The 27,603-nt window shown below is 49.0% G+C and overlaps 1 protein-coding gene and 1 long non-coding RNA gene across 2 annotated transcripts in view; one reads left to right on the forward strand and one right to left on the reverse strand.

The window, feature by feature from the left end:
* The window catches only part of LOC145362270 (uncharacterized), an 80,042-nt gene extending 59,224 nt beyond the window's left edge, over positions 1 to 20,818 (forward strand). The window contains exon 3 of the long non-coding RNA XR_013889966.1: positions 20,424 to 20,818. This is a non-coding gene — a long non-coding RNA (uncharacterized LOC145362270). The remainder of the gene's footprint in view (positions 1 to 20,423) is intronic.
* npas1 (neuronal PAS domain protein 1) overlaps positions 1 to 27,603 on the reverse strand; it is a 382,645-nt gene that overhangs the window by 72,685 nt on the left and 282,357 nt on the right. The gene's annotated exons all lie outside the window — the stretch shown is intronic.

Here is a 27,603-nt window from a genome sequence, read left to right on the forward strand (position 1 = left end):
AATAGGTCAGGGTGATGTTGAGGGATAAATATTGAACTATGGGAGGGGGAGAAATCTGAAACATTTTTGGACACTAAGGGACAATTTAGCATGGCTAATCCACCTAACCTGCACATCTTTGGACAGTAAGGGACAATTTAGCATGGCCAATCCACCTAACCCGCACAATTTTTGGACACTAAGGGGCAATTTAGCATGGCCAATCCACCACCTAACCTGCACATCTTTGGACCCTAAGGGGCAATTTTGCATCACCCATCCACCTAACCTTGCACATTGTTGCACAGTGGCAGGGAACTAGAGCACCCGAGGAAATGCATGCAGACCCGGGGGAGAATGAGCAGACTCCACACCGACAGTGACCCAAGGCTGGAATTGAACCCGGATCCCTGGCTCTGTGAGGCAGCAGTGCTAACCACTGTGCCACCGTGGAGGGGCAAAAGTATTGTGAGAATTGGAGGGAAAGGGTGGGGCAGCAGGGGGTGATCCAGGTTAGTTTGTGTAGGGGCTGGTGCCAACCCGATGGGCTGAATGGCCCTCTTCTTTGCTGCATTGTCCGCTATCACCCCCGTATCTGTCACCATGAGGAACAGGGCAATCTCTGTGGCTGAGTGACTCAGTGCTAATGGCTCCCAGTGACAGTGGGGGTCTGGCTAATTGTGAGAGGGGCTTCAAATTCCAGCAGACATTCTTCTCCCTCTCATTCAGTATCAAGGTACGTGCACTCCAGGAACACGAGCTCTCCCGTAGCAACATGTCACCTCCTCAGGAAGGCTGCAGAGTGTTTCGCATCCAGGAAATTACCCTGAAGTGTAGTGCGACACTCGTCATGTTGACAAACACTACCAGGGGGTGCAAAGACTGTCAGCTGTGCTACAGTTGGTGGGAGCGCACTCTCGTTCTGGGCTTAAGTCCCCACTTCTCAGTCACTAACACCGCGCTGGAGAGTGTGCCGCACTCTCTGGGGTGGTATCGGCAAGTGACTGCTCCAAAGATCCCATGGCACCATGTCGAAAGCTGAGGCAGCAGTGCCCACCACTGTGCCACCATGTAGGCCTTACTTTCCAATTTAGACACAGTAAGATCCCACAAACAATGGCGCTGGTCAGGATGGCACAGTGGTTAGCATTGCTGCCTTGCGGCGCCAGGGACCTGGGTTCAATTCCCGGCTTGGGTCACTGTCTGTGCAGAGTATGCACGTTCTCCCCATGTCTGCATGGGTTTCCTCCGGATGCTCTTGTTTCCTCCCATAATCTGAAAGATGTGTTGGTTAGGGTGCATTGGCCATGCTAAATTCTCCCTCAGTGTACCCAAACAGGCACCAGAGTGTGGTGACGAGGGGATTTTCACAGTAACTTCATTGCAGTGTTAATGTAAGATGACGTGACTACTAATAAATTTTTTAAAAAGGAGCGGGACCAGTGGGAGAGTTCTTGCTGTCATCCTGCCCAATATTTGGGTTTAAGTTTAAATTTGTTTATTAGTGTCAGAAGTAGGCTTACATTAACACTGCAATGAAGTTACTGTGAAAGTCCCCTAGTTGCCACACTCTGGCACCTCACAGTAGGAAGGTTCAGATTTGACTTGATTTGATTTATTATTGCCACATGTATCAGTATACAGTGAAAAGTATTGTTTCTTGCACACTGTACAGACAAAGCATACCGTTCATAGAGAAGGAAAGGAGAGAGTGCAGAATGTAGTATTACAGTCATAGCTAGGGTGTAGAGAAAGATCAACTTAACGCGAGGCAGGTCCATTGAAAAGTCTGACAGCAACAGAGTTGGTTGGTACGTGACCTCAGACTTTTGAATCTTTTACCCGATGGAAGAAGTGGCAGATAGAATGTCCGGGGTGCGTGGGGTCCTTAATGATGCTGGCTGCTTTTCCCGAGGCAGTGGGAAGTGTAGACAGAGTCAATGGATGGGAGGCTGGTTTGCGTGATGGATTGGGCTACATTCACAACGTTTTGTAGTTTCTTGCAGTCTTGGGCAGAGCAGGAGCCCATACCAAGCTGTGATACAACCAGAAAGAATACTTTCGATGGTGCATCTATAAAAGTTGGAGAGAGTCGTAGCGGACATGCCAAATTTCCTTAGTCTTCTGAGAAAGTAGAGGCGTTGATGGGCTTTCTTAACTATAGTGCAGGGGGACCAGGACAGGTTACTGGTGATCTGGACACTCTCCTGTGGGGAGATCTAACATGAGCGCTGTGTGGGGGATCCAGTATTTGTATAAGGATCTGTTACCCACACTGTCTGTGGAATCCATTGGCTGGAGCACCTGTGGGATCTGGTAAAAAAAAGTGTTCCCCTCACCATCCAGTTACACCACCTCACTGCGCCAAGATGTGGAGTTTAATTATTGAAACGTTTTATGAACACAACGGCAAGATTTATGGCACAAGTGCGTACATCAGACATATGCTGTTTGCACAGGGAAAATATGCTGCATTTGTACAGCTGCTACGCTCAGCTGGGACTCAACACAAACAAACACAGATCCCGCTGTCACCAAGAATACCATTCCCAGTTCCAAAATCCCCACTCCTCACTCAACAGCAGAGTTCCTCACTGTCGGCACACACCAGCCTCAGCTTTTGCGAAGTACCCATGACTTGCTGTTTATAAAGTCGAGAGCACGGTACACACTGTCTTACCAAGGCAGCAAGGAGCGGAATTACCCGAACCCGATAGGGAGACCGAGATTACAAAACAGTGCATAGGAACCATTGCATTTCACCGGGTGGCACAGTGGTTAGCCTCACAGCACCAGGGACCCGGGTTCGATTCCAGCCTCGGGTCACTGTCTGTGTGGAGTGTGCACGTTCTCTCCGTGTCTCCGTGGGTTTCCTCCAGGTGCTCCGATTTCCTCCCAAAGGTGTGCTGGTTTAGTTGGATTGGCCGTGCTAAATTGCCTCTTAGTGTCTAAATATGTGAGGGTTAGGTGGATTAGCCATGCTAATTGTCCCTTAGTGTCTAAAGATGTGAGGGTTAGGTGGATTGGCCATGCTAAATTACCCTTAGTGTCCAAAAATGTGCTGGTTTAGGTGGATTGGCCATGCTAAATTGCCCCTTAGTGTCTAAAGATGTGAGGGTTAGAGGGATTGGCCATGCTAAATTGCCCCTTAGTGTCCAAAGATGTGCAGGTTAGGTGGATCAGCCATGCTAAATTGCTCCTTGCATGGGGTTATGGAGATAGGGCTTGGGTTGGGTTGTAGTCGGTGCAGATTTGATGGGCCAAATGGCCACATTCTGCACTGCAGGGAGTCTACGATTCTCAAGGGGCAACGAGGGATGATAATAAGACCTTGTAAGATTCTACGTACGGCTCCTCCAGCCCAGAATCCCCCCGCTCATGCTATCAGAATATTAAAATCTGCTTTGGGGGAGGAGGGCGCAAGGATGGGGAGGTGAGGGGGGGAGTGGGGGAGTGACCCTAGAATGGCAGGCGTCGAAGGGAACCATGCACGGGAGACGGAGAGGGAGGTGGAGGAAATGCCAGCGTTGTATTAAGTATAAAAACCCATCCGTCTGCCGATAAGGAGTTAAGGAGTAATGGATGTGTGTGTTCAGTGTGAGATCCATTTACTGTTTGAGGACAGAGTGGTGTAGCGTGCAGCGCAGACAATCCCCCGTCGAGAGCGATGTTTAGCCGCTATTGATCAGGCTCTGTATGATCAAGCATAAATATTGAATTGGTGCCGGCTCTAATGTGCCGGCTTAGGAAATGGGGTCTTTTAACCTACAAGCACCTGCTGTGGGTGGAAGAGGATTCTGCCAGGCTGCGGCGCGCCTCGGGGAGAGTTGGATCAGCCTCGAGATCGGAGCTGATTGATACCGAGGTGGATGAAATTGTCAACACATCTGTCATCCCGGTTGGGAGGCTCTGTCCCCTGCTGGGCTACCCTCCCCACCCGCTGTGCGGCTGGTACGAGACAAACTGCCTCACGCAGAACACAGAGCCTGAGCAGCCCGTCAGGACGCAAGCGAGCACAGCAGCGCGCCAGTCCCCTTCCACTCCTTTTATCTTTTTATTATTATTCGCATTCCGGGGAAATCGCAGCCTCGTGCAGCAGAACGTTCCTGTCCACGGGCTTCACGCTCATCAACTTGAGGCAGCCTCTCGCCGCCAGGCGCCTGCAGCTGTCAGCTTTGAGAGCGTCTTGCGGCGGGGGTGGGGGCACCGACTGCAATCCCACCCAGGCCCTATCCCCGTAACCCCATACCCCTAGCTAGTTCCCCTGACATTTGGGTCAATTTAGCACGGCAAGTTGTTTGGGCTGTTGGGAGCAAACTCCAGGTAGACAGTCGCCTGAGGCTGGAATTGAACCCGGCTCCATGGCGCTGTGAGGCAGCAGTGCTAACCGCTGTGCTACCGTACTGCCCCGTCAGTCCGCTTCGCTGTAAATTTGTGGGATCCTCCTGTGCACAGATCATGAGTGTTTTGTAAATTAATTCATGGGGCATGGGCTCATGCAGGCTGCGAAGGGACATTGATAGGATGCAGAGCTGGGACAAAAAGTGGCAGATGGAGTTTAACCCTGATAAGTGCGAGGTGATTCATTTTGGTAGGACAAACTTGAATGCGGATTATAGGGTCAACGGCAGGGTTCTGGCGGAACAGAGAGATCTTGGGGTTCATAGCCACAGGTCCATGAAGGTTGCCACTCAAGTGGGTAGAGCCGTGAAGAAGGCTTATAGTGTGTTAGTGTTTATTAACAGGGGGTTTGAGTTTAAGAGCTGTGGGGTTATGCTGCAACTGTACCGGACCTTGGAGAGACCACATTTGGAACATTGTGTTCAGTTCTGGTCGCCTCACTATAAGAAGGATGTGGAAGCATTGGAGAGAGTGCAGAGGAGATTTACCAGGATGCTGCCTGGTTTGGAGGGTAGGTCTTGTGAGGAAAGGTTGAGGGAGCTGGGGCTTTTCTCTTTGGAGCAGAGGAGGATGAGGGGCAACTTAATAGAGGTTTATAAGATGATGAGGGGGATGGATAGAGTGGACGTGCAGAGACTATTTCCTCGGGTGGATGTAGCTGTTACTAGGGGGCATGACTATAAGGTTCATGGTGGGAAATATAAGAGGAATGTCCGAGGTAGATTCTTCACTCAGAGAGTGGTTGGGGTGCGGAATGCACTGCCTGCTGTGATAGTGGAGTCGGACACTTTAGGAACTTTCAAGCGGTTATTGGATAGGCACATGGAGCAGACCAGAATGATAGGGAGTGGGATAGCTTGATCTTGGGTTTGGACAAAGCTCGGCACAACATTGAGGGCCGAAGGGCCTGTACTGTGCTGTACTGTTCTACGTAATCCCTACAGTGCAGAAAGAGGCCATTCGGCCCATTGAGTCTGCGCTGACTACAATCCCACCCAGCCCCTATCACCGTAACCCCACACACTCAACCTGCTAGTCGCCCTGACACGATCTGGCAACTCAGCATGGTCAATCAACCTAACCTGCACATCTTTGGACTGTGGGAGGAAACCGGACCTCCCGGAGGAAACTCAAGCAGACACAAGGAGAATGTGCAAACTCCACATGGCAATGACTCAAGCTGGGAATTGAACCCAGGTCCCTGAGAGCTGTGAGGCAGCTGTGCTAACCACTGTGCCGCCCTATGTTTAAAGCTTATTTATTAGTGTCACAGGTAGGCTTACCATAACACTGCAATGAAGTTTAGAGTCACAAGTAGGCCAACTGGACTCAGACTTACTGTGCCAACATGTGGGCAGCACGGTGGCACAGTGGTTAGCACTGCTGCCTCACAGTGCCAGGGACCCAGGTTCGATTCCCAGCTTGGGTCACTGTCTATGTGGAGTTTGCACATTCTCCCCCCATGTCTGCGTGGGTTTTCTCCAGGCGCTGCAGTTTCCTTCCACAATCCAAGACATGCGGGTTTGGGGGATTGGCCTTGCCAAATTGACCCTAGTGTCAGGGGAACTAGTGAGGTTGGGGTTATGGGAACAGGACCTGGGTGGGATTGTGGTTGGTGCAGACTTGATGGTCTGAATGGCCTCTTTCAGCATGGTAGGGCTTCTATTCTAATGCTCTGGGAACCTGGGTTCGAATCCCACCACGGCAGACGGGGAATTCAATAAAAATCAGGAATTGAAGAATCTACTGATGACCGTGAAACCATTGTCGATTGTCGGAAAAACCCATCTGGTTCACTAGGATATAAACCAAATACGGAGGATGCTGGAATATGATACAAAAACAGAAAATGCTGGAAAATCTTAGCAGGTCTGACAGCATCATGAAGAGAGAATGGAGCCAATGTTTCGGGTCCAGGTGACCCTTTGTCAAAGCTCTGATGAAGAAACTTGGTTTGTTCTCACTGGAGCGACGGAGGTTGAGGGGCGACCTGATAGAAGTCTACAAGATTATGAAAGGCATGGACAGAGTGGATAGTCAGAAGCTTTTTCCCAGGGTGGAAGAGTCAATTACTAGGGGGCACAGGTTTAAGGTGCGGGGGGCAAGGTTTAAAGGAGATGTACGAGGCAAGTTTTTTTACACAGAGGGTAGTGGGTGTCTGGAACTCGCTGCTGGGGGAGGTGGTGGAAGCAGATAAGATAGTGATTTTTAAGGGGCGTCTGGACAAATACATGAATAGGCTGAGAATAGAGGGATACAGTCCCCAGAAGGGTAGGGGGTTTTAGTTCAGTTGGGCAGCATGGTCAGGACAGGGCTGAAGGGTCTGATCCTGTGCTGTAATTTTCTTTGTTCTTTGTTCTAAGGGTCATCCAGACTGGAAACGTTGGCTCTATTCTCTCCCCACAGATGCTGTCAGACCTGCTGAGATTTTCCAGCATTTTCATCTTTTGTTTTCCACCTGGTTCACTAATGTCCTTCAGGGAAGGAAATCTGCTGTCCTTACCCGGTCTGGCCTACATGAGCCACAGCAATGTGGATGCCTCTTAAATGCCCTCGGGGATGGGTAATAAATGCTGGTCCAGCCAGCGACACCCACATCCCATGAATGAATTAAAAAAAAGCAACGTCACAAAAACAATTATCTGGTCATTATGCCATCGCTGTTTGAACAAGATACTGTGTGCCAACTAGTTGCCACATTCCCTGTATCATTGCAGTGACCACTTTGCTGTGTAATTGCTTTGTACATTTCTGCACAGCTACCAGTTCCCTCAAGTCAGCATTTAGAGATGGAACTCTTAAAAAATAATCAGAAGGACAAATATTGAAAGAAAGACAAGTTCACGCAAACCAGCCTCCCATCCATTGACTCTGTCTACGCTTCCCGCTGCCTCGGGAAAAGCAGCCAGCATAATTAAGAACCCCACGTACCCCAGACATTCTCTCTTCCACCTTCTTCCGTCGGGAAAAAAATACAAAAGTCTGAGGTCACGTGCCAACCGACTCAAGAACAGCTTCTTCCCTGATGCCATCAGACTTTTGAATGGACCTACCTCACATTAAGCTGATCTTTCTCTAAACCGTAGCTATGTTTATAACACTATTGCTGGAATTCTACCGTCTCACACATCCCAGAACCGGAGCGGGCCAAGGGCGGACAACAGAAATGTCCATTGACTTTGGGTGGGAATTTCCGATCTCCCTCGAGCAAGGCCATAAGATCCCGCCATACATTCTGCACTCCCCCACTTTCCTTCTCCCCTCTATGAATGGTATACTTTGTCTGTAGAGCATACAAGAAACAATACTTTTCACTTTATCCCAATACATGTGACAATAACCTTTGGATCATAGAATGCCACAGCGCAGAAGGAGGCCATTCAGCCATCGAGTCTGCATCAACCACAATCCCACCCCGGCCCTATCTCTGTAACCCATGTATTTACCCTAGCTAGTCCCCCTGACACTAAGGGACAAGTTAGCTTGGCCAATTCCCCCTAACCTGCCCATCTTTGGACACAAAGGGGTAATTTAGCATGGCCAATCCACGTAATTTGCACATCTTTAGACATTAAGGGGCAATTTAGCATGGCCAATCCCCATAACCCGCACATCTTTGGACACTAAGGGCAATTTAACATGGCCAATCCCACTAACCAGGGCATCTTTGGATGCTAAGAGGCAATTTAGCATGGCCAATTCCCATAACCTGCACATATTTGGACACTAAGGGGCAATTTAGCATGGCCAATCCATCTCACCTGCACATCTTTGGACATTAAGGGGCAATTTAGCATGGCCAATCCCCCAAACCCATGCAACTTTAGAGTGTCAATAATAATAAGTGAAATCAAATCAAAAATGTAGTGAGCTTTCTCCAAACTGGTTTCGCTCAACTGCCTAAGCTCTGGAATGTTCTCCCTAAACCAATCCTTTCTGCCCTCCTTTGGGATGAAGCCTGAACATCCTGAGCAATGTTTCGGCTGGCGAGTAGTTGCTACTCGTTCCGATGAGGGGTATTGCTTTCACTGCTGTCTGAGACTCTTGTGTTTGTATAGATCTCATCGCCGGTCCATCTGTCGGGTCTCCGGAGATTAATTACGCTACCAGTTTTACTCAATTATGTCCAATTACCATCTGCCTGAGTTAACAGTCGGAATAATCTCGTGACCTGAGGGTAGGAAGAAGCGGAGAAAATAACCGACGGAGGAAAGGAGTGGGGGCACTCTTACAAATGGAGTTCTCCGGACATGTCCCCTCTGTCTCTGCTGAAAGGTCGGAATGTCTACTCACTGCCAGGAGGGGGTTAATGGAACAGGAAGAAAAGCCAAAGAGTGGAGGAATTATCGGGATTAAGTTAAAGACAGGGCTTAACCAGGAGTCCAGCATTGAGGTCACCCTCTGTTGCTTTGAGCGGAAGGTATTGAAGGTCAAATGTTCTTTCACTTTCGTCAAAATCCAGACACTCCTTCACTAACTGCACTGTGGGTGCACCATACGGACAGCGATGGAGATGGCTCATCACCAGTGGCACGGTGGGTAGCACTGCTGCCTGGCAGTGCCAGGGACCCGGTTCGATTCCCGCCTCCGGTCACTGTCTGTGCAGAGTCTCCCTACCCGGTCTGGCACTGCAATTGTGGCCAGCGAGTTGGGGATAATGACAGTTGGGTGGGAATTTCCGGCTTTTAGGTCAGCGCAGCTGGAGAATTCTGCCTTCCCTAGGTCTGTGTAGGTTCCCTCCGGGCGCTCCATTTTTCTCCCACACTCCAAAGATGTGCAGGTTGGGTTGATGGACCCTGAGTGTCTAAAAATATCCAGGTTAGGTGGATTGGCCATTCCAAATTTGCTGCCTAGTGTCCAAAGATGTGCAGGTTAGTGGATTGGCCATGCGAAATTGCCCCATATTGTCCAAACGTGTAGATTAGGTGGATTGACCATGCTAAATTGCCCTTTAGTGTCCAAAGATGTGCAGGTTAGGTGTTATGGCCATGCAAAATTGCCCTTTAGTGTCCAAAGATATGAGGGTTAGGTGGATTGGCCATGCTAAGTTATCCCTTAGTATAAGGGGAATCAGCAGGGTAAATATGTGGAGTTACAGGGATAGGGTGAGATTGTTGTCTGGGCAGACACAATGGGCCAAACGGCCTCCTTCTGCACTGTCAGGATTCTACGATTCTCAAGGGGCAAATGGAGATGACAATAAGACCATAAGGTCTCAGAGTAGAATTAGGCCATTCAGCCCATCAAGCCTGCTCCGCCATCCAATCATGATATGATCTCCATTGTCTTGCTTTCTCCCCATAACACTTGATTCCCTTATTGATCAAGAGCCTATCTATCTCTGTCTTAAAGATGCTCAATGACCTGGCCTCCTCTGCGGCAAAAAGAGTTCCACAGATTCACCACCGTTTGGCTGAGGAAATTCCTCCTCATCTCAGTTTTAAAGGAGTGTCCCTTCAATCTGAGATTGTGCGCTTGAGTTTTAGCCTCTCTCACTAGTGGAAACATCCACTCCACGTCCACTCTATCAGCTGATTCCTTCCCTGTTCTATCTACGATGGGTATTAAATGCAAGGCCTAGCCAGCGACGCCCACATCCCAGGGATGAATCAATAAATAAATGAAGATGTGGTTGCCTCGGGTAGACGGCATGACACCGAGACAGTGAGTCTTCTCACCGCTCAAGTTAAATCCTGGGAGGTTGGAAATAAATGCCTCCCACAAAGGGACAACCCGCCTTACCAAGTAAGCAGCTCTCAATCCCTCAGGATGCACTGAAGTTCTCAGCATCCAATCAGGAAGGATGGTGAGGGAGCAGGAAAAATTCCCGAGGATAATCGGGGGACTTCAGTTATCCGGACGGATTGGGGAACCACAGAATCCCCACAGTGCAGGAGGGGGCCATTCGGCCCATCGAATCTGCACTGACTCTCCAACAAAGCATCCTGCTTTGTTCAGGCCCTATCCCTGTATCCTCATACAGTTATCCTGCTAATCCACCTAACCTGCACATCTTTGGACACTAAGAGGCAAGTTAGCACAGCCAATCCACCTAACCTGCACATCTTTGGAGTGTGGGAGGAAACTAGAGCACCTGGAGGAAACCCACGCAGACACGGGGAGGATGTGCTAACTCCACACAGACAGTGACCCAAGGCTGGAATTGAACCCAGGTCCCTGCTTCTGTGAGGCAGCAGTGCTAACCACCGTGCCGCCCATCTTTCTTTCTATTAGTAGGGAAAAAAATACAAAAGTCTGAGGTCACGTGCCGACCGACTCAAGAACAGCTTCTTCCCTGCTGCTTTTGAATGGACCTACCTCGCATTAAGTTGATCTTTCTCTACACCCTAGCTATGACTGTAACACTACATTCTGCACTCTCTCCTTCTCTATGAACGGTATGCTTTGTCTGTATAGCACGCAAGAAACAATACTTTTCACTGTATGTTAGTACATGTGACAATAATAAAACAAATCAAATTTTTTTTATTGAATTCAAATTCCACCATCTGCCATGGCGGGATTCAAATCCGGGTCCCCCAGAACACGAGCTGAGTTTCTGGATTAATAGTCTAGCGATAATACCACTGGGCCACCACCTCCCATCTATCAGCCATTCTCTAACTCCGGTTAAACCACAGCATTATTCTAATTTGGTTAGCACTGCTGCCTCACAGTGCCAGGGACCTGGGTTCGATTCCTGGCTTGGGTCACTATCTGTGTTAAGTTTGCACATTCTCCCCGTGTCTGCGTGGGTTTCTTCCAGGTGCTCTGGTTTAAAGTTTATTTATTAGTGTCATAGGCACTTATAGGCTTACATTAACACTGCAATGAAGTTACTGTGAAAATCCGCTAGTCATCACACTCTGTCCCCTGTTCGGGTCAATGCACCCTAACCAGCACGTCTTTCAGAATATGGAAGGAAGCCGGAGCACCTGGAGGAAACCCATGCAGACACGGGGAGGACATGCAGACTCTGCACAGACAGCGACGCAAGCTGGCACTCAAACCCGGGTCTCTGGCACTGTGAGGCAGCAGTGCTAACTACGGTGCCGCTATGCTGCCCACAAAGGACATGCTTGTTAGGTGCATGCTAAATTCTCCCTCAGGTGCCAGAGTGTGGCGACCAAGGGATTCTTACTTCATTGCAGCGTTACTGTAAGCCTACTTGTGACACTAATAAATAAACTTTAAAAACTTCAAACTTTAAAACTGAAGTGCTGCTGACTTCAAATGCTTCAGTGTAATCTTTTAATTTGGAAATAAATACTTCACGTATGTTAGCCTGTCAAAGATCTGATCTGTGCTGGAAGTTCCAGAATGACAGGATGATTGAAATGAGCGTTATGTAAATTCAGATATGCAGATTACTTGCAATTAACCTTAACGAGGTTACGAGGTCTGAGTCATGCAACCTTTGCGAGAGCAATTCTCCAAAGAGGTTTCACTTCTGGATCATTAAAAAAAAAGGCAATCCACCTACTTCAGATTTTTGAAAACTCGATACGCATCGCCTTTTGCATAATTAATGATGCTTTTTCATTCATTCTCGGGATGTGAGCATTGCCGGCAAGGCTGACATTGATTGCCCAGAGAAGGTGTGGATGGGGTTACGCCCTCGAAACCCTCAGCCGTTAGGAGTGAAGCAGATTGGTAAGGACTGGAGTGTCTCGGACAGACTGAATAGGGGACGGCAAGATGACCACCCCCAGACCAAACAGCGTTGGCCCGGAATTTAACCGGCACACTTGTCCGAGGCCAACGGGGAATGCCGTTCTGTGAGCCCGGGCAGGCGTGCCAGGAAAATCAGGGCAGTTGTGTTTCTTTCGTTCAACACTCTGGCACTTTTGCCAGACCAGTAACAACTCCACCCCTCCCCTCCCCAGCCTCCAGCAAACCCCCCCCCTCCTCCCCCGCCCCCAATTGCCTCTTAGTGTCCAAAGACGTGCGGGTTCGGTGGATTGGCCATGCTAAATTGCCCCTTAGTGTCCTGACATAGAACATAGAACAGTACAGCCCAGTACAGGCCCTTTGTTGTGCCGAGCTATGTCCAAACCCAAGATGGAGCTATCCCACTCCCTATCATTCTGGAGTGCTCCATGTGCCTATCCAATAACCGCATGAAAGTTCCTAAAGTGTCCGACTCCACTATCACGGCAGGCAGTGCATTCCACACCCCAACCACTCTCTGAGTGAAGAACCTACCTCGGACATCCCTCCTATATCTCCCACCATGAACCTTATAGTTATGCCCCCTAGTAACAGCTACATCCACACAAGGAAATAGTCTCTGCACATCCACTCTATCTATCCCCCTCATCATCTTATAAACCTCTGTAAGTCACCTCTCATCCTTCCCCACTCAAAAGAGAAAAGTCCCAGCTCCCTCAACTCATAAGACCTACCCTCCAAACCAGGCAGCATCCTGGTAAATCTCCTCTGCACTCTCTCCAATGCTTCCACATCCTTCTTATAGTGAGGCGACCAGAACACAATATTCCAAATGTGGTCTCACCAAGGTCCGGTATAGTTGCAGCAGAACCCCATGGCTCTTAAACTCTAACCCCTGTTAATAAACGCTAACACACTATAAGCCTTCTTCACGGCTCTACCCACTTGAGTGGCAGCCTTCAGAGACCTGTGGATATGAACCCCAAGATCTCTCTGTTCCTCCACATTCCTCAGCCATTGACCCTGTAATCCGCATTCAAGTTTGTCCTTCCCAAATGGAAGATGTGCAGGTTAGGTGGATTGGCAATGCTAAATTGCCCCTTAGTATCCAAAGATGTGTTGGTTAGGTGGATTGGCCATGCTAAATTGCCCCTTAGTGTCCAAAGATGTGCAGGTTAGGTGGATTGGCCATGCTAAATTGCCCCTCAAAGATGTGCAGTTTTGGTGGGAGTAGCCATGGCAAATGCGCGGGGCTAGAGCGGGATAGATGGCCTGGATAAGGTGCTGTGTCTGAGAGACGGTGCAGATTCAACGGGCCGAATGGCCTCCTTCTGAACTGTCAGAATTCTATGATTTTTGTCCAGTCTCATTCTTGCAGAGGTGCCTTGTGACATTTTAAGGTGTCCGAGGTGCTATTGAAATGCAGGTATTGGCACCCCAATTATCTCCCCCCCTCCAGTCCCTCACTCACTTTGTAAGGGAATGATTTTGAAATTGTTGTGAAATCATCCAAACTTTGCCGGAATCCCAGATAATTTTATACAGCTGCTATCTGTCCCTTGCTATACATAGATACTCACACACAATGCGTAATCACTTAATTTCATTGCGGATTTAATTTTGCTTAAATAGTGTTTTTAAAAGATGCACATAAATTAAATCCCCAATGATGTATATTGCTGGATATATTTAATAACAGTAATTTTGTTACATGCCAGCCAAAGTTTACCCTTGTGAAGATGTTTTTGAAATTGAGAAGTAATTGCTGTTAAATTAATGAGTGCGAGTTCTTGCATTCTTGCAGCGCCTTGCTTGACCTTTCGGGGACTTCCCGAAGCCACCACACAGCCAGCGAGAAGAATGGTCGCTAATTGCAACGTCTGGAGCCTGGCCGCCTCTTTGTGCACAGCGGGATCCCACAAACAGCAATCTCAGGGTGACCCAGATCATGATGGTGCTTGAGTGATCAACACGGAATCAGAGAATCTCGACGGTGCAGATGGAGGCCATTCGGCCCATCGAGCCAGCACCGCCAACAATGTCACCCAGGCCCTATTCCCATAAACCCACGTATTTACCCTAACTAGTCCCTCGACAATAAGGGGCAATTTAGCATGGCCAACCCACCTAAGCACATCTCTTTGGACACTAGGAGGTAATTTAGCATGGCTAATCCACCTAACTCACACATCTTAGGACTGTGGAAGGAAGCCGGAGCATCCGGAGAAAACCCATGTAGACAGGGAAGAACGTGCAGACTCCACACAGCCAATGACCTGAGGCCGGAAATTGAACTGGTGTGAATGGGTCTGTCACTGTATAACACTGGGGTACAGTACTGGTGGGGATGGGTCTGTCACTGTATAACACTGGGGTACAGTACTGGTGGGGACGGGTCTGTCACTGTATAACACTGGGGTACAGTACTGGTGGGGACGGGTCTGTCACTGTATAACACTGGGATACAGTACTGGTGGGGATGGGTGTGTCACTGTATAACACTGGGGTTCAGTAATGGTGGGGACGGGTCTGTCGCTGTATAACACTGGGGTACAGTAATGGTGGGGACGGGTCTGTCACTGTATAACACTGGGGTACAGTACTGGTGGGGATGGGTCTGTCGCTGTATAACACTGGGGTACAGTAATGGTGGGGACGGGTCTGTCACTGTATAACACTGGGGTACAGTACTGGTGGGGACGGGTCTGTCGCTGTATAACACTGGGGTTCAGTAATGGTGGGGACAGGTCTGTCGCTGTATAACACTGGGGTACAGTACTGGTGGGGACGGGTCTGTAGCTGTATAACACTGGGGTACAGTACTGGTGGGGACAGGTCTGTCACTGTATAACACTGGGGTACAGTACTGGTGGGGACGGGTCTGTCACTGTATAACACTGGGGTACAGTACTGGTGGGGACAGGTTTATGACTGTCGTGTCGATGATTTCGATGAAGATTATTAGACAAGAAACATAATGTATCACTTGAAAGTACATCTTTGAAGCATAATATTTTCCCAGGTAAGATAGAATATAACGAGCGGAGGTTTAAGCTCTGGACGGTGAATTAATCCCTCCCCTGCTCACTCTTTAAAGTCCTCACAGGACAGAGAGAGTCACAGTCATTCTTGGTTGATTCCTAGCCTTTGCCCATCCTCCCCTTTATTCTCGTCCATTTTCCTTCACAGTAGCTCTGAGCTCGATCCTCCCCTGGGCCACTGCACAGAAGTCTGATAAATCTACCAGGACACAGCTTCCTTAGATGTGCAGGCTATTTCATCTTTGCTGCCCATGTTCTCTCTTCCACTGCAAGACCCCCAGGCATAAGTCTTCACAGGCTCTTGCAGTGTGAGATGAGGCCGCTCAGCCTCCTATACCCGTGCCAGCCCTTTGAAGAGTTTTCCAATTTTTCCCCCAACACTACCCCCCCCCCACAGCCTGGCATAACTCCCCTTCCCAAGCATTGATCCAATTCCAATGTGAAAACTACGATTGAGTCTGTTCCCAAGCGCCTTCCCATGCCGTGGATTCTGGGCTTGCTGCGTTATACCCTCTGGTTCCTGTCCCAACTATCTGAAGTCAGCACCGTTTGTCGGCTGACAAGTGGGAACAGTTTCTTCCTCGCTACTTCGTCAAAACACTTTCTGCTTTTTAACCCCCTGATAAAACCGCCTCTTCGTCTCTGCCCAAGACCGCAAGAAACTACAAAAGGTCGTGAACATGGCCCAGTCCATCACACAAACCAGCCTCCCATCCACTGACTCTGTCTACACTTCCCACTGCCTTGGAAAAGCAGCCAGCATAATTAAGGACCCCACGTACCCCAGACATTCTCCCTTCCGCCTTTCTCCATCGGGAAAAAGAACGGGTCGAGAGCTTCAAATTTTTAGGTGTCCAGATCACCAACAACCTGTCCTGGTTCCCCCATGCCAACACTGTAGTTAAGAAAGCCCAACAATGCCTCTACTTTCTCACAAGACTAAGGAAATTTGGCATGTCAGCTACGACTCGCTCCAACTTTTATAGATGCACCATAGAAAGCATTTTTTCTGGATGTATCACAGCTCGGTATGGGCTCCTGCTCTGTCCAAGATTGCAAGGAACTACAAAAGGTCGTGAATGTAGCCCAGTCCATCACTCAAACCAGCCTCCCATCTACACTTCTCGCTGCCTCAGCAAAGCAGCCAGCATAATCAAGGACCCCACGCACACGGACATTCTCCCTTCCACCTTCTTCTGTCGGGTAAAAGATACAGAAGTCTGAGGTCACGTACCAACCGACTCAAGAACAGCTTCTTCCCTGCTGCTGTCAGACTTTTGAATGGACCTACCTTGCATTAAGTTGATCTTTCTCTACACCCTAGCTATGAGTGTGACACTACATTCTGCACTCTCTCCTTTCCTTCTCTATGAAAGGTATGTTTTGTCTGAATAGAGTGCAAGAAACAGCACTTTTCATTGTATGCGGATACATGTGACAATAATAAATCAAATCAAGTCAAATCTGAACCTTCCCTGCTGTGAGGAGAACGCTCCCACTCTCCCAGTGCCGCAAGAAACTACAAAAGGTTGTGAATGTAGCCCAATCCATCACGCAAACCAGCCTCCCATCCATTGACTCCGTCTACACTTCTCACTGCCTCGGAAAAGCAGCCAACATAATTAAGGACCCCAAGCACTCCAGACATTCTCACTCCCACCTTCTTCCATCGGGAAAAAGAAAGGGTCAAGAGCCTCTCTCCACTAACTGAAATCCCTCATCCTTGGCTCCATCCCCTCCACACCATACCCGAGGTCTTGTTGTCCCTTCAGAGAGGAGGCCAGAACTGGCCCCAATGCTCTGGCTGAGGCCTCACCAGAGATTTAAGAAGCTTCTGGAAGAACGGAGTCATTTCCTGCTCGATCCCACTCCAGAAACTGAGCAACTTACTCTTCATCTCAAAGCCTGCCCACCTCTGAACGTCGATATCTCCATTCCCTTCACAAGCTGAGCTAGTTACTGAGGCAGTGTCTCGATCCGGAAGTCACCTCATTCGGTCGCCATTGACAACTCTTGTTTGACAAAGCATCCCTTTGTCCCTCATCAGTTCAACCCACCCTCCGCCCATTCCAACCTCCACTCCATCCCCCCCCCACCTCGGCGCCCCCGCCCTGAACCCCTCCTCCGTCCAGCCCTCCCACCTCCCCATCACTTCCGCTGCGGCCCTCCCATCCACCCCCCTGCCCTGCCCCAGATTCCACTCCCCCCACTCCCCCCAACCCGCCCTCCTGTGCCTTCCCATCCCCTCTGCCCTGGTCCTCCTACCCGCCCACTCAGCCCCGCCCCGGACCCCTGTCTTCTCTGCCTCGGCCACCTCACCCTGCCCCACTTTCCCGCCTCTCCCCCCACCCCCCCAGCCCTCCTGTCCACTCTGGGCTCCACTGGTTCCAGAGATGCCCTTCCCACTGTCTGATCATTCCCCATGCACATGATTGGACAAACACGCACCTGTTACACTCCCACCTGTTACACACCCATGGTTACAATCCCACTTGTTGCGCACTCGCCTGTCATGCACCTGCTTGTCATGCACCCGCCTGTCACACACCCCTCGTTACACACCAGCCTGTTACAATCCTGTCTGTTACATGCCTGCCTGTTACAATCCTGCCTCTTACACACCCACTTGTTACAATCCTACCTGTTACATACCTGCCTGTTACAATCCCACCTGTTACACACCCACCTATTACACACTCATCTTACAAACCCGCCTGTAACAATCCTGCCTGTTACACACCCATCTGTCACAATCCCACCTGTTGCACACCTGCCTGTTACTATCCCACCTGTTGCAATCTGACCTGTTACACACCCACCTGTTACACAGTTGCCTGTCATACACTGACCTATCACACACAAGCCAGTCATATACCTTCCTTTTACACACCTGTCTGTTACAATCCTGCCTATTACACATCTGCCCGTTACACACCTGCCTGTTACAATCCCACCTGCTACATACCTGTCTGTTACAATCCCACCTGTCGCGCACTCGCTGTCACGCACCTGCCTGTCACGCACCCACCTGTCACACACCCGCCTGTTACACACCCACCTGTTACAATCCTGCCTGTTACACTCTTGCCTGTTACAATCCTGTCTGTTACACACCCACCTATTACAATCCCACCTATTACATACCCACCTGTTACAATCCTGCGAGTTACACACCCATCTGTTACACTCTTGCCTGTAACACGCCCATCTGTTACAATCCTGCCTGTTACACACCCGCCTGTTACAATCCTGCTGTTACACGCCCACCTGTTACAATATCACCTGTTATACATCCACCTGTTACACACCCGCCAGTCACCTGGCCATTATCTGCCTGCTTATTACAGGCTCCTGGGGACTGTAACGAGCGGGCGTGTAAAAGGTAAGCACGAGAGGTGCAGGTGATTAGGGGACCAGAGGAAAAATGATCTCCTCGCACACATCACGCATTCTGTCGAAGTGAGGTCCCACCCCCTTCAATACTCCACCCAATAAATCCGCAGCGAACCAGCTCAAGGTATGGGTTAAGATTTCCTCCGCACTCTGTTGCTCTCGCCATTGTTCTAGGAGTGTCTGAGAACAAAAGCCCTGTTGGAGGTCCCTCTGGGAGGGTCCAAAGCCAGAACGTTTCCCAGAGAAACATGCGTGGGTGCTCTGCTGTGGGCAAGAGGGGAAAACCCCATAGTGCGATTCACCTCCCTTCTCGAAGCTAGTTACAGCTCCTGAAGTGAGTGGGAGGGAGGGGTGGAATGCGAGGGAGGGAAGGTGAGGGTGTGGGCTGGGTCGGGGGCTGTTTACATGGGGCCCGGATGTGAGCCAAGAGTCTGCCAATTTTACGAGCCTGAGTTAGAATCCCATTGGGAACCACAAGCTCTGTTCTTCTTCCAATCTGTCTGAGAGACCTCGTGGAGGTACCTCTGTAACCACCCAGGCAAACACTCCTGCAAAATCAAGGCCCAGAACCCATCGCCCCATACCCTCACTCCATTCCTCCCATTTTCGCAACTCAAGTCTCCCTCCAGTAAAATGAAGGAGATAGTCATCGACTTCAGGAAGTGTAGTGGAGAACACGCTCCCACCTACATTGATGATGGATGATGTGGGAATGGTCAAAAGCTTCAGGTTTTTAGGTGTTCAGGTCATCAACAACCTGTCCCAGTCCCTCCATGTCAATACTACAGTTAAGGATGTTAGAATGTAACTGGTGATAACATTGGATCTGTTGTAATGTGAGCAATGCTAACAAGCTATAAGGGTTAACTGGTTTGATTTATTATTGTCACCTGTATTAACATACAGTGAAAAGTATTGTTTCTTGTGCGCTATACAGACAAAGCATACCGTTCATAGAGAAGGAAAGGAACAAGTACAACTCTCACCAACTTCTACAGATGCATCTTAGAAAGCATCCTTTCTGGTTGTATCACAGCTTGGTATGGGCTCCTGCTTTGCCCAAGACAGCAAGGAACTATAAAGGGTTGTGAACATTGCCCAGTCCATCACGCAAACCAGCCTCCCATCCACTGGCTCCGTCTACACTTCCCGTTGCCTCGGCAAAGCAGCCAGCATGATTAAGGACCCCACGCACCCCAGACATTCTCTCTTCCACCTTCTTCTGTTAGGAAAAAGATACAAAAGTCTGAGGTCACGTACCAACCGACTCAAGAACAGTTTCTTCCCTGCTGCCATTAGACTTTTGAATGGACCTACCTTGCATTAAGTTTCTAGGGTGTTGAGAAAAAAATCAGTTTAATGCAAGGTAGGTCCATTCAAAAGTCTGACAGCAGCAGGGAAGAAACTGTTCTTGAGTCGGTTGGTATGTGATCTCAGACTTTTGTATCTTTTTCCCAATGGAAGAAGGTGGAAGAGAGAATGTCCGGGGTGTGTGGGGTCCTTAATTATACTGGCTGCTTTGCCGAGGCAGCGGGAAGTGTAGACAGAGTCAGTGGATGGGAGGCTGGTTTGCGTGATGGATTGGGCTACATTCACAACCTTTTGTAGTTCCTTGCGGTCTTGGGCAGAGCAGGAGCCCATACCAAGCTGTGATACAACCAGAAATACTTTCTATGGTGCATCTGTAAAAGTTGGTCAGAGTCGTAGCGGACATGCCAAATTTCCTTAGTCTTCTGAGAAAGTAAACCATGTGACAAATGACAGAATGTTGTGATGATCAGCTGACTCACTATAAATAACAGCCTTCTGGGAATTATGGAGAGCTTGGAGTGGCCCAAGGCGAGGGCCCAAGTTTGGAGTAATGAAGTTTCTTTATTAAACCCTTTCTTTGATTTACAATTTGGAGTAAGTTTTGTTATTTTTTATTGTCTACACTAGAAGACTTTCTTCTGGATCAACAAAGAAAGCTCACCTACTTCCTCAGAAGACTAAGGAAATTTGGCATGTCAGCTACAACTCTCACCAACTTTTACAGATGCACCATAGAAACCATCCTTTCTGGTTGTATCACAGCTTGGTATGGCTCCTGCCCTGCCCAAGACCACAAGGAGCTATAAAGGGTTGTGAACGTAGCCCAATCCATCAAGCAAACCAGCCTCCCATCCATTGACTCTGTCTACACTTTGCGCTGCCTCGGCAAAGCAGCCAGCATAATTAAGAACCCCACGCACCCCGGACATTTTCTCTTCCACCTTCTTCCATTAGAAGAAAGGCACAAAAGTCCGAGGTCACGTACCAACCGTCTCAAGAACAACTTCTTCCATGCTGTCATCAGACTTTTGAATGGACCTACCTTGCATTAAGTTGATCTTTCTCTACACCCTAGCTAAACATAAATAAACCTAAATAAAATAAACTTATCCTGGTGTTGCTATTCACTGAGTACATAGGATAGACGGAAAGGAGAGGGTGCAGAATCCAAAATGGAGAACGCTGGAAAATCTCAGCAGGTCTGCAAGGAGAGAAAAGAGCTGACGTTTCACGTTCCGATGACCTTTTGTCAAAGCTAAAAGGCAGAGAAAGTGGGAGATATTTATACTGCAGGGTGAGGGAATGAAAGATGAGTCATAGCCACAGAAACCAGGGGAAAGGCTGCTAATGGCAGTGTGTAGAATGTAGTGCTAACCACTGTTACACCTTTCTCCTGAAGGTATCTTTCCTGAGGCAGCAGCAAGTATAGACAGTGTCAGTGATATTATTAAACCAGAAAGAGTGCAAAAAAGATTTACCAGGATGCTATCAGGACCTGATGGTTTGAGTTGTAAGGAGAGGCCGGACAGACTGGAACTTTTTTCTCTGGAGCGTAGAAGGATTAGGGGTGATCTTATAGAGGTCTATAAAATAATGAGGGGCATAGATCAGCTCGATGGTCAATATCTTTTCCCCAAAGGTTGGGGAGTCTAAGGTGAGAGGGGAGAGATACAAAAGGGTCCACAGGGGCAATTTTTTCACACAGAGGGTGCTGAGTGTCTGGAATGAGCTGCCAGAGGCGGTAGTAGGGGCGGGTACAATTTTGTCTTTTAAAAAGCATTTAGGTAGTACATGGGTATAGAGGGATATGGGCCAAATGTGGGCAATTGGGATTAGTTTAGCAGTTATAAAAAGGGGTGGCATGGACAAGTTGGGCCAAAGGGTGTGTTTCCAAGCTGTAAACCTGATTAGAATCGCTACAATACCATAGGAAGCCATTTGGCCCATCAAGTGCATACTGGCTCTCTGCAAGAGCAGTTCAGCCAGTCTACGCGGTCCTGTTTCCCACGCCACCGCCTATTTTTCTTGTGTTCCTGCAAATTCTTCCTGTTTAATCCTCCCCCCTCGGCACCTTCAAGAGCACACGTGCGCTCCGCAAAGATCTCCACGGCTCACCCTCCTTACGCCCAAGATGTTTGGCCGATTCCTGCATTGAAATCAGTTTAGCTTTTTATACACTCATCAATTATGTCGAACATGTGTTAAGCACCTCTCCTGTACAGCAGATAATTACCGGGATTAATTATTCATGCCGCAGTAATTGTGATTCAATGCTGAGGCGCAGCACATAATGGATTCCAGCCCAGGTGGAACAATTAAAAATAGAAAGAAGCAGACAGTCACACAGAGACAAGTGTCACGCAATTAACACATTAGAGCAGCCAGAATGGGCGAAAGCATTGTTTCCTCACTGCTGGATTCTTCAGCTTGGTGCACAGCTGATAAAAAGGCATTTGTGCGTGTGTGTGTGTGTGTGAGGGAGAGAGTGAGTGAGTGTGTATGTGAGTGTGCGAGTGAGAGTGTGTGTGTGAGAGAGTGAGTGTGTGTGTATGTGAGTGTGTGAGTGAGTGTGTACGTGAGTGTGAGAGTGTGTGTGAGAGTGTGTGTGTGTGTATGTGTGTGAGGGTGAGTGTGTGCGTCTGTGTGACAGTGTGTGCGAGAGTGTGTGAGTGTATGTGTGCGTGTGAGTGAGAGAGAGTGAGTGAGTGTGTGTGTGTGTATGCGTGGTGTGTGTGTGTGTGAGTGTGTGTGAGTGCCTGTGAGTATGTGTGTGTGTGAGGGTGTATGATAGTGTGTGTGTGAGAGTGAGACTGTGTGGTGTGAGTGTGAGAGTGTGTGTGTGAGTGAGAGACACTGTATGTGTGTATGCGTGGCGTGCGTGTGTGTGAGTATTTGTGACTGTGTGTGAATGAGTGTGTGTGAATGTGTATATGTGAGTGTGTGTGTTTGAGGGTGAGTGTGTGTGTTTGAGGGTGTGAGTGTGTGCGTGTGTGTATGCGAGTGGGACTTTGTGTGTGCATGTGTGTGACAATGTGTGTGTGTGTGTGCCCGTGTGTGTGTGTGAGACTGTTTGTGAGTGACTGTGCGAGTGTGAGTGAGTGTGCGAGTGTGCGTGAGTGTGCGAGTGTGTGTGTGTGTGCGAGTGTGTGTGAGTGTCCTTGTGTGTGGGTATGAGTGTGCATGTGACTGTGTACGCATGTGTGTGTGTGAGCGAGTGTGTGTGTGTGTAAGCATATGTGAGCAAGGTGTGTGTGTGTGAGGGTGTATCTGTTTGTCTGCGAGTAAGTGTGTGAGCGACAGTGTATGAGACTGTGTGTGTGTGTGTGTGTATACGCGTGTGTGAGTATGTGAGTCCGAGTATGTGTGTGTGAGCATATGTGAGCAAGAGCGTGTGTAAGAGTGAGTGTATGAGTGGGTTTGTCTGAGAGTGTGTGTGCATGTGTGTGAGTGTGTGTAAGTACGTGTGTATGTATGATTGGGTGTGTGTCTGAAAGAGTGAATGTTTGTGAGCGAGACTGTGTGAGTGAGCAAGACTGAGTGTGTGTCAGCGAGAGTGTGTGTGTGTGAGAGTGAGTGTGTGTGTGTGTCTGAGCGACTGAGTGTGTGTGAGCAAGAGTGAGTGTGCGTGTATGTACTGTGTGTGTGTGACTGTGAGTATTTACAAGCATGAGTGTGGGAGCGAGTGTATGTGTGTGTGTGAGATTGTGCGTGTGTGTGCATATATGAGTGAGTGTGTGTGTGTTTGTTTGCAAGAGAAAGTGTGTGAGCGAGAGTATGTTTGTGTGTGAGTGTATGTGTGTGAGTGAGAGTGTGTGTGAGTGTGTGTGTGTCTCTGTGTGTGTGCGTTTGTCTGCGAGAGTAAGTGTGCGAATGAGTGTGTGTGAGTGTGTGTGCGTGAGTGAGTGTATGTGAGTGTGTGTGAGTGTGTGTGTCTGTGTGTGTGTGTCTGTGTGCGTGAGTGTGTGTGCGTGAGTGTGTGGGTGTGAGTGTGTGTGAGTGTGTGCGTGTGTTTGTTTGCAAGAGTGTGTGAGCAAGAGTGTGTTTGTGTGTGAGTGTATGTGTGCGTGTGTGTGTGTGCGCGTATGTGAGCGAGAGTGTGTGTCAGTATGAGTGCATGAGAGAGTATGAGTGTGTTTGAGAGTGTGTGTGCATGTGTGTGTGTATGTGTGTGTGTGTGTGTGTGTGTGTGTCTGAGGGTGTGTCTGCAAGAGTGAGTGTTTGTGAGCGTGAGTGTGTGAGTACGCAAGGCTGAGTGTGTGTTAGCGAGTGTTTGTGTGTGTGTGTGAGCGAGAGTGTGTGTGAGCGAGAGTGAGTGTGTGTATGTGCTGTGTGTGTGTGACTGTGATTGTACGAGCAAGAGTGGGTGTGAGTGAGCGAGTGAGTGTGTGTGTGTGTGTGTGTGTGTGTCAGTAAATGAGTGAGTGAGTGAATGTGTGTGCACGTGCGTCTGTGTGAGTGACATTATGCGTGTGTGAGAGTACGTGCAGGTGTGTCTGTGAGCAAAAGTGTATATGTGTATGTGACAGTATGTGTGTGGGCAAAAGTGTGCATATGAGCGAGTGTGTGTGTCTGAGTGTGTGTGCATGTGAATGAGTGTGTGTGCATGTGTGTGTGAGTGTGTGTGCATGTGAATGAGTGTGTGTGAATGAGTGTGTGTGTGTGTGTGTGTGCATGTGTGTGTGAGTGTGTGTGCATGCGTGTGTGTGTGAGAGAGAGAGTGTATGTGTGTATGAGCGAGAGTATGTGTAAGAGTGTGTGTGTGTGAGTCAGAGTGTGTGCGAGACTGTGTGTGTATATGAATGAGAGTGTGTGTGTTTGAGAGTGTGAGAGTGTGTGTGAGAGTGAGTGAGTGTGAGTGAGAGTGAGAGTGTGTGTGTGAGAGAGTGTGTTTGAGTGTGAGACAGTGTGTGTGAGTGTGAGTATGTGAGTGATTATGTGTGTGAGTGCATGTTGTGTGAGTGAGTGTGTGTGTGTATGTGTGAGTGAGAGTGTGTGTGTGTGTGTGAGAGAGTGTGTATGACTGTGAGTGTTTGCAAGTGTGAATGGGGGAGCGAGTGTCTGTGCATGCATGTGTGTGTGTGTGTGTGAGAGAGAGTGTGTGTGTGTGCGAGCAAGCATGTGTGACTGTGTGTGCGAGAAGAGTGTGTGTGAGTGAGTGTGTGAGTGATTGTGTATATGAGAGAGTGTGTTCGAGTGTGAGTGAGTGTGAGTGTGAGTGTTTGGGTGTATGTATGTGAGTGAGTGTGTATGTGTTTGAGAGTGAGTGGGAATGTGTGTGTGTGTGTGTGTGTGTGTGTGCATGTGAGAGAGAGAGAGAGAGAGAGAGCAGGTGCGTGTGTGTGTTTGTTACTGTCTGTATGAATGTGAGAGAGTGGATGTGCGTGTATGTGTGAGAGTGTATAATAGTATGTTTATTACTGTGAATGTGTTAGTTACTGTGAGTGTGATAGTCTGTGTTACCATGTAATTGTGTGTGAAATAGTGTGTGCTTGTGGATTTGTTACAGTGAGTGTGATAATGTGCGTGTATGCAATTGCCCGTGTGTGTATTGGATATGGAGTGTGTGTCTCGAGTTCAGGGTTTATGTGATGGGTTAAATTATGATAGTGGCAGAATTAAACTGCCTAGAATTGAAGTGATGGATTGATGGAAAATTTCAGATGTTAAGGAGCATGTAAGGAGAGACAGAATCATAGAAACCCTACAGCACAGAAAGAGGCCATTTGGCCCATCGAGTCTGCACAGACCACAATCCCACCCAGGCCCTACCCCCATATCCCTACATACTATACCCACTAATCCCTCTAACCTACCCATCCCTGGACAGTAAGGGGCAATTTCTTAGCATGGCCAATCAACCTAACCCGCACATCTTTGGACTGTGGGAGGAAACCGGAGCACCCGGAGGAAACCCACGCAGACATGAGGAGAATGTGCAAACTCCACACAGACAGTGGCCCGAGCCGGGAATCGAACCCAGGTCCCTGGAGCTGTGAAGCAGCAGTGCTAACCACTGTGCTACTGTGCCGTCCCTAATGTGTGCAAGATGAGTGTGGGATGTATGTTCTGTGTGACACACGTGTGCGCACACTCACATAAAGGCCTGAGGGGGTAAAGAGAATTAATTATAGTCACCAATAACACACCATCCCCAAGTAGGTGAGTATGGATGATACACAGTGTGTGTGTGAGTGAGTAAGTGGGGCTTCAGTGAAGGGCACTCGGGGTGGGTGCAGTTGGACAGGCTCCAGTTGCCAAGTTTGGTGATCAGTCGGGTGAGGGAACGCACTCGGAAGGATATATGGGCCGGAGTTATACCGCCCTGTCCACCGCAGGAATCGGAGCGGGCAAGGGGGCGGACCATGGAAAGGTCCACTGAACCACGGGCGGCATTTTATAGTTTCAGGAGAGCGGGGATGGAGAGAGCGCAGTGTAAATTTACCAAAATGTACTCCATGGATTAAACTACAAAGGAGGATAACATAGCAAGTAGAGTGGGCGGCACGGTAGCGCAGTGGTTAGCGCTGCTGCTTCACAACTCCAGGGTCCTGGGTTCGATTCCCGGCCTCGGGTCACTGTCTGTGTGGAGTTTGCACATTCTTCTCGTGTCTGCGTGGGTTTCCTCCGGGTGCTCCGGTTTCCTCCCACAGTCCAAAGATGTGCGGGTTAGGTTGATTGGCCGTGCTAAGAAATTGCCCCTTACTGTCCAGGGATGCGTAGGTTAGAGGGATTAGTGGGTATAATATGTAGGGATATGGGGGTAGGGCCTGGGTGGGATTGTGTTTGGTGCAGACTCGATGGGCCAAAGGGCCTCTTTCTGCACTGTAGGGTTCTATGATTCTAGTGGACCATTCGAGTCTGCATCTACAACAATCCCACCCAGGCCCTATCCCCAGAGCCCCACTTATTTACCCTACTAATCCCTCTAACAGAGACATCCAGGACTCTAAGGGGCAATTTAGCACGGCCGATACACCTAACCTGCACATCTTTGGAGTGTGAGAGGAAATTGGAGCACCCTGAGGAAACCCACGCAGACACGGGGAGAATGTGCAAGCTCCATACAGACAGTGACCCGAGCCAGGAATCGAAGACAGGTCCCTGGAGCTGTGAGGCAGCAGTGCTAACCACCGAGCCACTCTTTCAAGAAGGAATTAAAGTTAAAAGTTTATTTATTAGTCACAAGTAGGAGACACGTTGGTTAGGGTGCATTGGCCGTGCTAAATTCACCCTCAGTGTTATCCAAACAGGCTCCGGAGTGTGGCAACTAGGGGATTTTCACAGTAACTTCATTGCAGTGTTAATGTAAGCCTACTTGTGACACTAATAAAATAAATAAACACTGAAACATTTTATTAAGACTGCAATGAAGTTACTGTGAAAATCCCCAAGTCACCACATTCCTGTTCGGGTACACTGAGGGAGAATTTAGCACGGCCAACGCACCTTAACCAGCACGTCTTTTGGACTGTGGGAGGAAACCGGAGCACCCGGCGGAAACCCACGCAGACACGGGGAGAACGTGCAAACTCCACACGGACATTGACCCAAGCCGGGAACTGAACCCGGGTCCCTGGCACCGTGAGGCAGCAGTGCTCAACAACCATGCCACCCAAAGGGGCTAAAGGGATCAAGGAATGTGTGGGGGGGGATCAGGATAGTGAATTTGATGATCAGCCATGATCAAAATAAACGGTGGAGCAGGCTCGAAGGGCCAAATGGCCTCCTCCTGCTTCTAGTTTCTCTAAATATTCAAAGATTCTGTTTCCACCAGCTTTTGAGGAAGAAAGTTCCAGAGACTCACCAC

Source organism: Carcharhinus amblyrhynchos, unplaced genomic scaffold, assembly GCF_965287045.1.
Source record: "Carcharhinus amblyrhynchos unplaced genomic scaffold, sCarAmb.v2.hapA scaffold_37, whole genome shotgun sequence".
Taxonomy (NCBI): Eukaryota; Metazoa; Chordata; class Chondrichthyes; order Carcharhiniformes; family Carcharhinidae; genus Carcharhinus; species Carcharhinus amblyrhynchos.